Below are 15,775 nucleotides of genomic sequence, written 5' to 3' on the forward strand. Positions count from 1 at the left end.
TCCCTCTCCCTCTCCCTCTCCCTCTCCCTCTGTCTGTCTTTGATTGGCCTGCTGTTTACTTACAGTATATTTCTGATCTATATTATGACTTGCTACTTGGAATCTGTGTGTGCCTTGATTTCAGTGCTTTAAATAAAATGCCAATAAGCTAGAAACACCTAACCTAGACACCAATCACTGGTAACAGGAATTGAAATAGTCTTCATGAAAATTAAGCCTTTAATATAAAACCAAACATATCATAAGAAAAATAAATAAATAAGTTCTATTTCATACATGGAGAAAAATGTCTGGTATCCCAACAAAGTAAATACCTCTTCAGGACTGCATCTTCACAAATAGCCTTGACCAATTCAGATGTCTTCTTAAGTCTCTTTCTCTAGGAAATAGACAGTAGATACTAGAAACATCACATTACCCAAAGAGAAGATTGTACTATAGGCCACCAGTCTCTCAACTTTACTCCTGTTTAAATAATGATACTTTAAAAAAGAAAGAAAGAAGAAAGAAAGAAAGAAAGAAAGAAAGAAAGAAAGAAATCTCCAGCAATTTGATTATTAGGTCACTTTGAGAGAGGCAATTTAGGATACCAGCAAGTGCTGCTGAGGGAAGTAAAATAATAACAAGCAACACTAATGTAGCACCTTTCCTCTTCAAAGCACTTTACAAACATGAAGTAATTAGGCCAATTAAAACTTGAAAAAGTAGCCTATTTAGAGGCAATCTTCTTTCCATACACAGTGCATCTGCTGGGGTGGCCCTCTAGCCTTGATTCCAATGCAGAGAGTTCTCAAAGGAAAGCAAGTTTCTCACAAATGACCACCAGGACTCAATGCAGAGGAACTGGGTTTAGAAGCATTTAAAGAACTTGAATTAAAAGTAATTTTGGCTCCCAGTCCTCACCAGCCTGTGCATTCAACAGCAGTAGCTCCTCTCACTGGACTTTGGTCTTTCTTGCTAGTCTAGAGTCATCAGATTTAGCAAATAAGAATAAAAGATACTCAATTAAATTTTCATTTCAGATAAACCACAAAAAAATAAAGAAAAAAAAAGTAAAATTTCCACAGCCTGATTTTCCCTTTTGATATCTACATCACAAACTCTACACAGGTAAAAATTTTCTGTGCGTGTCAGACAGTTATGGGTCAATGACACTGACTAAAGGAAAGATGTTTAGTCCTATGAATGCATGAATGAATGAATGAATGAATGAATGAGCAATTGTTGTCTTAGGTCTCTTTTAGTAACCTAATTTCCAGAGGAGTCAGACAATGACTGAATAAAGATCGCATTGAATTATGAAGTGTTCTAAGTTAGAAGTAAGAGAATTTAAATCCTTATTCAAGTTTAACCACTAACTCACTGAAAGACTAGGGAAAATGATTCAATCTATTTTTGATTTCAGCCTCTTAACCCTCAGCTGTTTGGGTTAGATCCATGGCTTTCTAAGTTCATTCTGAGGGTATGCGGTATCCCTGAAGCAGATGAATAAAAGCTCTGAGGCTTCTGGATCAGGAGATGAGCAACATTAATTCATTTTAGATGCTGGATATGAGGTTTTGTCTAATAGAGTGAGAGAACACCCAAAAGGAATGAACTCTAAATTCCCTTACAATTCTGTTATTCTATGACTTTATGAATGTTTCCAAATTCACAATGGGTATGTTTCAAAAGAAATGTCTTGACATGAAGTTAAACTTCTCAGATCAGAGGAAGAAGGAAAGAAACAAAGTATTCTCATGCTCTCTCTGTACAGTTGAAGCCCATAAGGAAGGTCATTTATTTGACTTGTGCAACCTCAGGTGCAGTGGTTGTTACCAGTGACAACTCCTGTTCTTGCACATCAGGTCTCTATTCTCTCTGCTCTACCTTCTTTTCATGATTCTGGGTTGCTAATTCTTATCCTCAGGGCTTTGATATCTAGGTTTGTAGAAACACAAGGCTCCGTTATATCCTCAGTTTTATCATTTACATTTTATTTTATTTATCTATACTTTCAGAAAGTCATACATGCATACAATGTACTTTGGTCATATCTACCCCATTCTTGCCTCCAATTTCTCCAAGACATTCCCCCAGCTCCTTCCTACCAACTTCCTACCCTCTTCATTATAACTGACTGAATCCAATTAGAGATTCCTGTATATACATGGGGGTAGGCTCATCTACTGGTGTATGATCAGCATACCCCATACCCTGAAGAATCTTGGGTAATACTGTTAGTTTATGTTATTTCTTCAGCTCAGGAGTGTGCATTCTACCCATCAAAGCTTTGGAGAGAGAGAAAAAAATCAGGATAAATAATTCTGCCTGTCCTATTAACCCAAGCTATCTTTTTTATTTGTTTGTTTGGTCTTTTTGAGACAGGGTCTCTCTGTAGCCCCAGCTGTCCTGGAACTCACTATGTAGACCAGGCTGGCCTTCAACTAACAGAGATCTGCCTGCCTCTGCCTCCCGAGTGCTGGGATTAAAGGCATGCGCCACCATGCCCGACTCATGCTATCTTTTTACTGAGAAGCAAAGTTGCATTTAAGATTCCTTCCTGACACAGAAGTCCATCAAACATTTAGACATATATTAGTGGTCTTAACTGCTCAAAGGAGAAACTAGGGCCCAAAGAGAAGTACATGAAACTCCATATTGTCTTGCTCAGTTCTTAGGCTTTGCCCATCACAAAGCTGTTCATCTTTTAATGTAGCATGCACAGAACACTCCCAGTTCAAATAAAGCAACAAAAATCTTGTATCTTGCACTTGGTGCCAACTGTGTACTGTGTAAAGTCTACAATAGCTGTATGACAATATGGCTCTGGTTTAAAATCAGGGCACCTGACTCTGAAATTAAAGTGACTTCCTAAATAGGATGTGCCTAACTGGTCTTCTTACTTTGAAGAATGTTAATATTAATACCTATTATTATGTACCTAACTATGCTATAGCAACAATCATGAGATTTAACATTCTATTTCTTTAAAAATGCTTCAAATATCCTTGGTATTATTTAAGGTGTTTTAGCTTCTGATGTTTTCCATCTCCTTCAGCAAAGCAACTGAGTAATGAGCCAAACTAAAGAGGTTCCCAGGAGCACAGCTTTCCCCAACAAAAATAAAGGATTTGTAATTCCAGATGGAAGGCATTTTGGCATTTCCTTGGAGAATACCAGTAGTGAATTAAAATAGAAATAGATACTCTTGGCTGAGTAAAAGTCTAGCAACTCATTTATAAGCCTCTTCACGCGCTAATTAAAGTAACACAATTATGGGGACATAGTGAGGGAGAGTCATCAATACTATTGACTGTTTTTGCAGCTCTGACAATCACAGGGACTATTCAGTGACAGCCCTCAATGCCCATATACAAGATATAAAAGAGAATCTGTGAGTTATGCTGTAGGCTTCCAGTAGTGGCTTGAGAAAAGTGATCTAAACATCAATTACAAGGACTTCAGAGTGAACAATGGCATGACGTGGGCCCAAATTGCTTGCTATGGTAAGGAGACAGGAACTTCTCTTTCACAAGCTTACACCTAAGAGCAGAGAAGTGCCTGAATGTTGTATGTGACAAGTATTCTACACTTCAAATGACTGGAGTATCTCTTGAAGGAGTAAATATCTTACTAGAATCTGCTCTGCAAGACTTTGGCATAGCTCTAAGCTTATTTTCTCAGTTGTGACTGGCAATCATGCAAATCTACAAATCAGCAAATGAGCACAGTCTCTCAGGACCGGAATCTGAAATTAATAAACCTAACAGGTTCCAGCTTCCATCAAATGAAACATACTGTTTGGGCTTTACCAATCTCAGCTCCCTTGATCCCAAATTATCTAACTGTACTAAGGAATACCAGCTTGGATATCAGTCTTGGATATAAAAGTCCTATTTGCATAAAAAAATGCCCCACAAAACCACTTTTTGAACACTTATGTATTAATACACTCTAATGTTTATCTTTCTTTTTCTATTGTGGTGGTTTTTCAATACCACATTTCCATTTTTAACAAGTACCATATACATATTCTGGACCACCTATCTCACACACTATTAGAAAATAATGACCTAGTCCAAAATCCATTTCTGTTTAATCCTAACTTCATTTATCAAAAAAAAAAAAAAATGTGTTCTGAAAACTCTAATGTTAGGCTGCAGTAATGGTTCAATAGGTACAAAGTGTGATGTGCAAGCATGAGGACCCAAATTAATATCCCCTGCATGCACATAGAAAGCTGGGAATTTGATATGTGCCTCTCCTTGTAGTGCTAGGGAAAAGCAGATGCGAGGATCCCTGGAGCTCACCAGCCATCTAACCTTACCAATTTGATGAGATACGGGTTTATTAAGGGGAACCTTCTCAAAATCAGTTAATTAATTAAAAAGGAGGAAAACAATAGAAGACGCTAAACTTCATCCTCAAGCTTGAACACACATCCACACTTATACATGCATGAGAACATACACTTGCATCAACTCTCCCCCCACTACACATACACATACAAGTAAAATCTAATGCTGCTCTTAAAGAACATCTTTTTCTGAGAATTACCTGATTTAAACAAGTGAAATTTGTTCTGTGGGATCTTAATAAACACATATTTGTGTCTTCAAAAATTTGAGGAAATCTGCCATTCTTTCAGGTATAGCATCAAGCAAGAACTTTTGAAATCAAATACATGCACACACACATGGATCACTGAGTTCTGTACTTGACTGTGTAATATTAAACAGAAGGCAAAGATTATAAACTTTCCTATGACAGAAAAGATAAAAATATAGATAATGTGGTCCAAGGAAGGCTCCTTGCTCATATGAATCTGCAGCATAGCCACAGCATGCACAAGACCCATGCAAACTCAAGCAGACAAAAACTGAGCACAGAACTGAGGAAATGGGCAGGAGGCTCCAATCATAGGCATCTGATCACTGCTGGGTGAGGAAGAGCTGAACTTTTTGAAGTGAGTGACTCTAGATAGGCTGCCTAGAACAAAGTGAATGCCCTTGCACTGAGGGATGTCTGGGAACACGACTTGACACAATAGGCCTTAACACAAATGACAGAATGGATGAAATCCGGTGGGAAAGGAGGCATGGAAGGGTGCTGATGGGGAAGAGGGTATAAAGATGGTTAAGATGTTATGTTGTGTATGAAATACACAAAAATTCAAAATAAACAAATAACCAAGGAAACACTGACAGCTAAAGGAATGGAATAAAAGCCAACAATTTAAACTTATGCACACATGATATTTGTAACTGCAAAATTTTTTAACTCTGAAATAAAACAAGTAAGTCTATATGGATTTGGGCATAAAAGGACCTGCTCCCCTGGCTTAATACTTATATGAATCTAAATAAATTACTTTCTACCATTCAATTTTCTCACATGTTAACTGAAAACAATAAATTCTATCTTATGGAGTCATTGGAAAAATTAAATTATATACAATAAATTAATATAATCGTACAGTATCTAAAATTAAATTACTGAAATAATTTATAGACAAAACAGTATATCAGTTTTAAACATTATCTTATAAGTGAAAGTAGGAAATACTAGGTAAATATTCAGTCATTCATTTTGCAAATGTTTACTAAAAATTTTAACATCTTTTTAAGCATCTAATATGTCCAGTGTTGTGTTACACTTAGTTCAGGGAATGTAAAGATGAAGAAGTCTTGGCTTTAAGGTGGGCTTGAAAAGTCGTGATTGAAGAAATAAACTTCAGACAGAACAACAAATTTCCATATAATATTTCTTTTTAAAAAAAATTGCTGATTTTTTTCTAATGTGTAAGAGTGTTTGCCTGTATGTATGCAATTGTACCGTGTGTGTAAGTCAGAAGAGAGTAATGGATCCCCTAGAACTGGAGGTAGGAACAGTCATTAGCTGCCATGTGGATGCTGGGAACTGAACCTCTGTAAAAGCTGCTAGTGCTCTTAGCTGCTGAGCCATTTCTCCAACCCCTCTGTGTTTTTGTAACTATGATCCACTATCCTTGAATTCCATTCTTATGTTTGCACTAAGGAAGCTGTGGCTTGTAATGTCCCTTTTTGAACGATGTTACCTGAGTGAACAAGCTGGTGGTAATTTGAGCACATAATACACTCAGTTGGATAAACCATAGTGTCATATCCATAATGCTTGCTATGGCTGAATTTGACCAACAATTTTTTTTTCAGGAGGGAGTTGGATATGTTCGAGACAGGGACTTCCTAAATCCCTAGGCCACCTGGAACTCACTATGTAGACCAGTCTGGCCTTGATCTCACAGATCTGGATAACAGGCAGTGCCACCATGCCTAGTCAAGGATATTTTTCTAAATATTCATTTTATTTGTAATTATGCATGTGCATTTGGGTTTGGAGCAGGTATGTGAACATGTGAATGCAGTGCCTATGGAGACCAGAAGAGAGCATAGATCCCCTGGAGCTGGAATTGCAGGCAGTTGTCAGTCAACCCATAGGATGCAGGTACCTAAAATCTAGTCCTCTGGAAGAGCAGAGCACACTTTTAATCACTGAACCATCCTCTGCAACCTCTAGCCAGTTGATTTTCTCTCTTGAGAATTTGGAATGAAAACTAAGGAGAGATCATCCCAAATGGCAAAGGTAGTTGTAAATGAAGGATGCAAGAGGTAAGGCTGAGACATTGAGAGGCCATATCTATACTGACATTATGAGAAATTAAAGAAATAGATAAGCAGAAAAGTGCAGGAGACTCAAGAGGGCCATGAGAAGGACACAGTCCATTGCTAATAGCTTCAACCGCTGCCTGTTACTGCCTACTTACTCTATATTAACTACTGTTTAAATGGGTTGCATATGCTAATTCCTATAGTTATCACAAAACTCTTTATAAGCAGGCTGGGCCTAGTGGCAAATGACTTTAATCCCAGAACTCTTGGAAGTCATAAGAAGGTGAACCTCTGTGGGTTCAAGACCAGCCTGGTCTACATACAGAGTTCTAGACCAACCAGGGCTATCTAGTGAGACCCAGTCTAAAAAAATTAGGTTAAATTAAAACTCTTCACAAACTTTCCTCACTTAATGCATAAGGCGGCTTGAATGAAAATGTCCCCAATAGGCTCCAAGTATTTGGCCATTTTGTTCCCAGTTGGTGGCACTGTTTTGGGAGGGGTGTTTTTGTAGAAGGGGTGGCTATCCTGGAGAAAGCATGCCATTGGAGTTGGACGTAGAGAGTTTTTAAGCCTTGCCAGGTCCCCAGTCATGCTCATGCTTCCTGTGCCTACGTGATGACGTGACAGCTTCTGCTCTCCTCCTCCAGCCACCTCCAACCACCATGCCTCCCTGCTAAGAAGAGCTGTAATTCCTCTGAAACCATAAATTCAAATAAACTCTTCCTTATAGAAGCTGTTTTGGTCTGTGTTTCTATCACAGCAACAGAAAAGTGACTAATACAGTAATTAATACCAGAGAGTGGGCTGTTGGCTGTGAAGAACCATGAAACTGTGGAGTTTTGAAGAAATGTGGAAGACGTTGGAAGGTTAGGCTAGAAAAGCTGTTGATTTCTCTAAGCAGAGCTTAACAGGCCATTCTAGTAGGTGCCTGGAAGAAAGTAGTGCTGAAAACAATGTAGTTCCAGAGGGAAATAAGGACTTAAGCAGCAATTGGGATATTTTGGCAAAGAGTCTGGCTGTAGTCTGCCCTCCAACAAAAGGCTTGCCTGAGGCTATATTGAAAAGCAATGGACTAATTTCTCTGGCAGAAGAAATTTCAAGATAGCCTAATGTAGAAATGGTGGCATGGATATTAATGGTGACTATTATGCAGATCTACAGTGAAAAAGAAAATATGGCAGAAAGAAATACAGTTTGGATGAAAAAGAGCACTAGGAGGATAAATGTTCGAGCCCTGGCATGTGCTGGAGAGGATCCCTTTGATAAGGAGATTAAAGTGATTAAGGAGGGGCCTAGAGATTCAAACTTAAACAATGGAGAGAGTCCCTCCAGGGCAAGACCAAACCCAGTTAAGCCTCCAACTTGTAAAAGGAAAATGCTACAGGGACCACTGAAGAGAAAAGCTTCTAACATGGATAATGCAGGCTGGAGTCCATCCCAAACTTGCAGTCAAACTTGGGATTGTTGTTCACCTGGTGCTAGCTTTAGAGGCATGAAAGATGCAAGAGTGAAGGGGTCATCAGTTCTTCCTCCTCAGTTTCAGAGAGCCTCAGAGGCCAGACAGCATGCAGCAGGGGTGTCCCTGCATAAAGAAGGCCCTGATAGGATATTGCATGACACTGTGAAGGTGAAGCCTGGTTGGGAATGGAGACTTCAAGAAGATGTTCATGATACCAGAGCTGTGAGTCATCTGCCAAGAAAACCTGCTGTAGGACCAGGATGCCAGGCCTTAGGGGGAGATGAGCCTAAAACTTTTAAGTCCAGGCTGCATTCTGGGTTAAAGGGAGGGGTGCTGAAAACAGTGGCTCTGATAATCCCTGTCTTACAGAACACTGCTAGACTGGCAGGAGGAAGCGACCCGATCATAATTGCAGGCTCCTTGCTCTGTGGGAAATTGTCTTGGTCAACAACCCTTAGCTCATCTCTTTGTCCTGAATAAATAACTCAGCTATACTTAGCTAAGAGATTAGGCCAGGTTAAAGGTTTACTCCTGAACTAAAAGCTAAAAGTTTACCATGCATTTTGTTCTAAGAAAGAAAACATTGTGGCCAATAAATTACCAGATAGGCATTGATAACCTTGAGTAAAAGTTCAAGAATCCTTCTGGCACTAACAGACTAAATGACCCATTTCTTTGAATCCTAAATCTTTGGACATGACTGCCATATCCCACATGACTGCTAGCCATGTCCCACATGACTGCTAGTTCCTTGGGATGTATAAAAACCATCTGAATTTTAAAATAAATGGCTTATTGAAAAGACACAGGTCCCAGGGTCCAAGACTCTGTCACCGATCAAGTCTCTCTGCCCCAAAGCCAGTAGGTCCCCCACTGAGCTGAGCAAACCAGAGTCCCGACAATCTGCATACAGGGAATAGTACCAGCCTAAGAGAGAGATGTATGTTGCGTGCGGCGAAGCTGGAGAGGCTGAGCCATCTAAGCCTTTTGGAAGTAAAGTCCCAGAAGTTGGATGTGTAGCTACTGGATTTGGCGTTTGCCCTGCTGGTTTTCAGTCTTGTTTTGGTCTGGTATTTCCTTACCATGCTTCTATTCCTCCCTTTGGGAATGGTAATGTATATTCGGTTCCACTGTATGTTGGGAGTATATAATTTGTCTTTTGATTTTACAGGGACTTACAGTTATTTCCCTGAGTCTCAGAAGAGACTTTAGACTGGACTTTTGAATAGTATTGAGACTGATAATGACTATGGGGACTTTAAAAGTTGGACTAAATGCATTCTACATTTTATATGGTTATGAGCCTATGGGGGCCAGTGAGGGAGGCAGGGAATATGGTGGCTTGAATGAAAATGTCCCCCATAGGCTCCAAGTATTTGGACACTTTGTCCCTAGTTGGCAGCACTGTTTTGGGAAGTCTTAGAAGGTGTTACTATTCTGGAGGAAGCATGTCACTGGGAGAGGGCTTAGAGAGTTCCTAAGCCTTGCCAGATCTCCAGTCATGCTCTTGCTTCCTGTGCCCACTTGATGATGTGAGAGCTTAACTTCTGCTGCTCCTTTTCCAGCCATCATGCCTCCCTGCCAAGATGAACTATAATTCCCTGGAACCATAAGCTCAAATAAACTCCTCCTTTTATAAGTTGCTGTGGTTAGTGTTTCCATCACAGCAACAGAAAAGTGACTAATACAATGCATGTGGAAATTAATACAGGAAAGATTAACTGACATAATGTTTTCATGGTACATGGCTATTATTTTTTGAAACCAAGATTAATGCCCATGTATTCTGAATCCTAAATTCCAGGCCCCCATTCCCATTCCTACCTCCTGTTGCCCCAGTCACATTCCTACCTAGCAATCTCAAGAGCCAAAAGTCACAGGCATGCACTCTCCAGTCCTTTCATATTCATAGAAGTAGGCCTTCCACCTTCGGATGGCATAATGTGGGCCTTTGCTTGATTCAGTAAGAAAAATCCAAAGCACAGCAGCAACTCTATTCCAACAAAGGAAGTGAGAGGCCAGCAGTAAGTGCTCCAGGAGAACTGCTTTTCCTTTCTAGGAACATCTCTCTGTGTACAGAGCTGTTTTGAATTTCTGAAGAGCAGCCTCTAATAGCTTTTGAGGAGGCATTTTGGGATAATAGAACCTTGAAATAATAATGAGCCAACTTTTCTTGAAACCTTCCAAGCACTCCACAGGAGTCCTCTTTTGAATGTCTACAACATTTCTCCAGAGCAATCTGGGGGTAACACAGCCTTCTCCCAGACACCATGCCACAAATAGAGACATAACAACATGGCAGTAATAGATCTCGCCATACTGCATGCTAGTGTAATGTTAAGCTGTGTGTCTCCATGGCTATTTTCTTACCTCTGATGTAAAACTTTCAAAAGAGAAAGACTGTCACTTTTGCTTACTTTTCCACAAACCCTGGTCTATGAAAGGCTTTTCATGGACAATAATTTCAAAAGTACCCTTCCACAACTGGAGGTTGTGTGAAGAAAAGAATTCAAAACTATATTTCTAATAGCATATTTGTCTTCTCTGTAAAACTGAGAGTACTTTTTAATTTGGTAGGTACTTTTGTCTTATCAAAATTTCACCTGTATGATACTGCTATTTCAGTTAGGCAGTGAAATATGCAGCTTTAAAATCAAGACTGCAGTAAGATTTCTTGATTCTACTTAGTACAAGCTATTCAGCTAATATTCTGTCATTTCCGTGTCCAGTAAGGGCATAAGACCAGTAAGGAGTTCATAAGCATACCTGTCCAATGATGAAGATTAATCAAGACACTGTGAGCATTAAGAAAGACAGTCACATACCAGCAATAGTGCCTACTCTATAGTAAGCACTCAATAAATATTACTTTATTGCTACATTTCAACAGGAGAGGAAATAGGCTCTGTCCCTCCCAGTCACATGATAGCATATATAAATGTATCAGAAGCATAAGTTTATATGATGCAGTTGCTATGTGTGAGGTCAGAGTAAATATTTCAGAAGCCAGTTCCTACTTTGAACTTAGGTGAACTTTTCTACCTCCCTCTATGTGGGTTTCTTGATGTGTAAATAGGGATGATGAGAGTCCCTGATCTGTCAGGTTAGAATTTTGAGATGAGGGCAATACATAAAGTGTGTAGAATGGTACAGTGGCTCAAAGTAAACACAATGCAAATTCTTCCTGGTATTGGTTGGTATAATTTTCCAATGGGCCTGAAGAGATTGTTCAGTGGTTAAGAGCACTGGCTGCTCTTTCAAAGGACCTCGGTTAGCACTCACATGGAGGCTACCAACTTCCTGAACTCCAGTTTCAGGGGACCCAGTGCCCTCTTCTGTCCTCCACAGGCAGCGCATGACACAGGTGCACTTACATACATTCAGGCAAAACACTCATATCAATAAAATATAAAAAATAATTATCTTATGTAATAATATCACATATCAAATATCCTTCCCAGCATTGCCTTTGATATGCACAAATATCTCCGAAGCTCTTTTTATTTATCCCTTTGAAATACATGACTAACTCCTACCTGTCTTAGAAGCTATTGCCAACTTTGCTTCCAATTTAGTTGGAGTGTGCTAAGGAAACACTAATTCTACAGGAAGACAGAATAAGCATGGTTACTAGCTTTGGAGTATTTTGTCCAAGTCTTCTGATAACATTTTTTCCTTAAACCTGCCCAGAGTAATTATGGTTCTTAACAATTGCTGTAGCTCAGTCGCAAATGCTGGGTGACTCCTGCAAACAGTTTTATCACGCTGACATTCTAACAAATGTCCCCTGCTAAATGTCAAGTGAGATTTCTGGAGGGGAAAGTAAAATGCCTCTTTTCTTCTGCATCCGAAGTTTATGTAGATCAAGAAGACACTGCATGGCTGCTGTTGTTTCAGCAAGTCAGACATCTGCAATAATCTGCCAAGAATCTTTAATCATCTGAGGCTCCATTCTTAACACTGGGGAGAATTAATTATGAATGTGGAATCAGAATCATTGTCGAGCCAGGAAGCTGAACTGACTTACAGTGATGCGCTTCTCCTGCAGTTTTAATTAAGCAGAAAAGATTTTGGGGTGTAGGTGTGTAGGACAGAAACAGACTGAGGCTGGTAACTGGCCCACTTACCCCTCATAGTATTGTTGTATATTTTTCATGAAAGGAACATTCCAAATTATATGACTATAGGACATTAGAGGGGAGATAATGACATCAGCATCGGCTGAATATAATGGGCCAATGAAAAGGAAACTGTCTTCACCAGAAACAGGGTATTCTTTTCCCTAGAGCTGAGTGATTAGAGAAGTACCTAAAGGGTTGATGGAAGAGGTCTTGGTTAGTTGCTGCCCTATATAGCCTTTGCTCTGCTTCTTCCACATTGACAGAATACTGGTCTTATTCCAGAATGGGAAGGTCATTATCTTCTAAAGTGGCTTAACTCCTAGCTCCATCCAGCATTCATAGCTAGCCTTAACTACCTGTGATAACCCTCTCCTGTTGTCAGAAATTAGTTAAGGAAAGACCTTGTGATATAGTTGTTACCCATTGCCCTGTAGGCAGATGTGTGATAGCCTCAAGTAATAAAACTTTCACATTTTCCAAGGTCAATTTTGATTCTCAAAATCCAGAAGATGACTGGGCAAAAAGAGGAGAGACCAAAATCTTTGATGGTATTGGCTGGTAGATTCATTAAATGCCAGGTCTACCCACTCCTAGACATCTCCCTGTATGATGTAATAATTTCCCATTTCAGGACAATTTTCATCATTTTTCTTTTAATCACAGCTAAATACCTAATTCAATATTCTTCTCAATAGGTATTTACCTGTTGTAAAAAGATATTTACAACATCTTTTCAATTGGTATTCACTATTTTTAAAAATAAAAAAGAAAAGGTTCAAATAAAAGAAATTATTTGTCAGCAGTGACCCATGTGGTAAGAGTCATACCTGCAATGGATATCTGTGGGTAAGATTCAGAAATTTGTTCTCTGTATGATGCTATCCTTCTATAGATATGCATATGCATATATACATGTATATGGAAACTAAAATGTTTCAGTGGGAGTATATTCATTTCTGTTGAATTGTAAATGGTAGTTCTTCATTATCAGACACTGTATTAGGGCTGAAAATATAAAAACAATGATGATTATCTGCCTGATTGGACTGAAAACATGTTCCTTCCTAGTTATAATGTAGTGTAACAGTACCAAATAATGGGTCATCCTGTAGCAATGATGAATTTAAATGAGTGAAATGTTTAAGGGAATTCAGTAGGGTTGGGGAAGGACTAGAAATTGAGGTAGAGGGTAGGGAAAATTTGGAGGTGCACAAGCAAATAGTTGTATTTGCATAGCACACAGACTGGGTGCGGGTAGTCAGAAGTTAAGTCAGAGAAGTACTCAGGGTCCAGGTGATGCTAGGTCTTGTATTTCCTGCCATAGAACTTGAACTTTCTTTGTTGTATTTCAACCTTTTTTCCTTCAAACAAAACCTTATCTGAAAGTATTAAAGCAGATAAAAATTTTTGGTTGAACCATAAAGCACATTTTTAAATTCACTCTTTGTGGATGATGGGGTATCATCTAATACTTTTAACTATAAAAATGACAAGAAATAATGATGTGTGAGAAAGAATAGTCTGGAAACCTGGTAAGGAAAATGGCTAGAGAAAGAAATGAATACAGTAACTTCAGGTAAGTGAAGAGGAAATAGATACCTGGCTGCAAAGTAACTTCCCAAACTTTCACAGCACTCCATGAGGGGACATCAAACACCAGAACAGAAGCAGCAGCTATGAATCCATATATTATTTGCCACCGACTTCCTGTCCCTATGCTTAATGGTAGTATTTTTCAGTGAAGGAATGGGCAGTAGGGTTATCATGTCTGATTACAGATTCCCATATTAGATTCAAATTGAGTCTTATCAGTTTTTGCCAATCCTAATACACATCCCTAGCCACAGTGAATGGTTTGAAAATAGATCCATGGTACCTAATTAATCACAGAAAAAGTTCTGTGATGGGAGGATTTGAATAGAGAAGGCCAGGAGCCATGGATCACTTTCTTTACTTCATTAAGAGTTGCTAAGATAAACAGCCTTGTTTGTGGTACACAAATATGAAAATTTAAAGTCCCAGAGGCTTAAGTAGGCCACACCAAGAGGAAGTGAAGATGAACAAGAAATAGCATTAGGATGGGGACATACAGATGCAAGTGTGCTGAGGTTTGGCTCACATGGTTACGTCACCGTATCATAACTCAAGTAAGATGTTGACTACCTCCACAGATTGTATCTACTTGAGCTACGAAGTTCTCAGTAGTACCAAAGCATTTGTGTTATTTCTTTATTACAGCTGAAAGCACCTGACAGAGTGCATAAAAAGAATGAAAATTTTAAAAGCATGTTTTTAACATAAAAGACAAATCAGTGTTACTGAGTGACTGACATTGAGATTGTGGATAGGGGCAAAGTCACACAGTTTGTGGCTTGTTTGGAATAACAACCATTTCCAAGAAGGAGTTTTCAAAGTAAAAGCAAATGGAGGAATTGAAAGATAATACCAATTTGGTTTTTAAAGGTGTTTAATTTACATACTTGTGGGATACGCAGGTGCTCATATAATGAGTTTGCACTTTAATTGACCTACAACTAAAAGAAAGTGACAAGCTACCTTAAAATGCCTTTCAAACACATCGTACTTGGGGTCATGCTTCTCCACATGAGGCTCAGGGACTCCTGGAGGATGTTTGATAATTTGTAGTCACTAACAAAATGTAACTGATATGCTAAACCCAGTAGCTGAAGTTTTGATGGGAGAAATATCATAATTTGACTAGTAAATAATATTAAATATCAATTTTATAATGAAATAACAGAGTACAGAAAAACTTTAACTGTATATGATTTTTAAATATATATTTAAATACACATATGCATACACACACACACATATATATAGTTAGATATATAGAGAGAAAGAGTGAGAGAGTGAGAGAGAGATATTTCAAAGATATACCTTGTCTAATATTGGCTACATTAGATTATGAGAATTCACTTTAATTTAATTTAATTTAATTTAATTTAATTTAATTTAATTTTGGGGGGTCTTTTTGAGACAGTCTCCACATTGTCCCAGCTAATGTTGGACTCAGGCTAGTCTGAATCTTACACAGATCTACTTGTTTCTTCCTCCCCACTATAGCTGGCTTAAGAATTAACTGTTTAATTCTTCTGGCAAGTAAGGAGTGCTTTGAGAATTTGAAAATATATCACTCAGGCATCATAAGTATTAGCTTTATGAAGGACCAGATGCATCCAATTAATCTTCCAACATGACATATAGCTGTGTAACTTCCGGAACCACAGTGTTAGGTGATTGAAACTGGGGGAGCAGGAGTTACCATGCAGGTGCAAAGGTTTAAGAAAAGGATGAAATAACATTGTCCCAGGATTATAATTGCTACCCTAGACTGGTTTTGGTTCTTCTCTGATTTGTTTTGTTGTTGTTTAGGAATTGTTATACAGTGATTATTAAGGAGAAAATTGGAAATAAAGGGGAAGGGTTTTAACTGTGGAGAAGGGAAGGAGAAGGATCAAGAGGGAGAGGGGTTTAGAAGAGATAAACAATACCAAGGACATTTGAAAAAACATATGGAAACATTTTATAAGGATATATAT

This window comes from Nannospalax galili, unplaced genomic scaffold, assembly GCF_000622305.1.
Source record: "Nannospalax galili isolate Female #2095 unplaced genomic scaffold, S.galili_v1.0 scaffold203, whole genome shotgun sequence".
NCBI lineage: Eukaryota > Metazoa > Chordata > Mammalia > Rodentia > Spalacidae > Nannospalax > Nannospalax galili.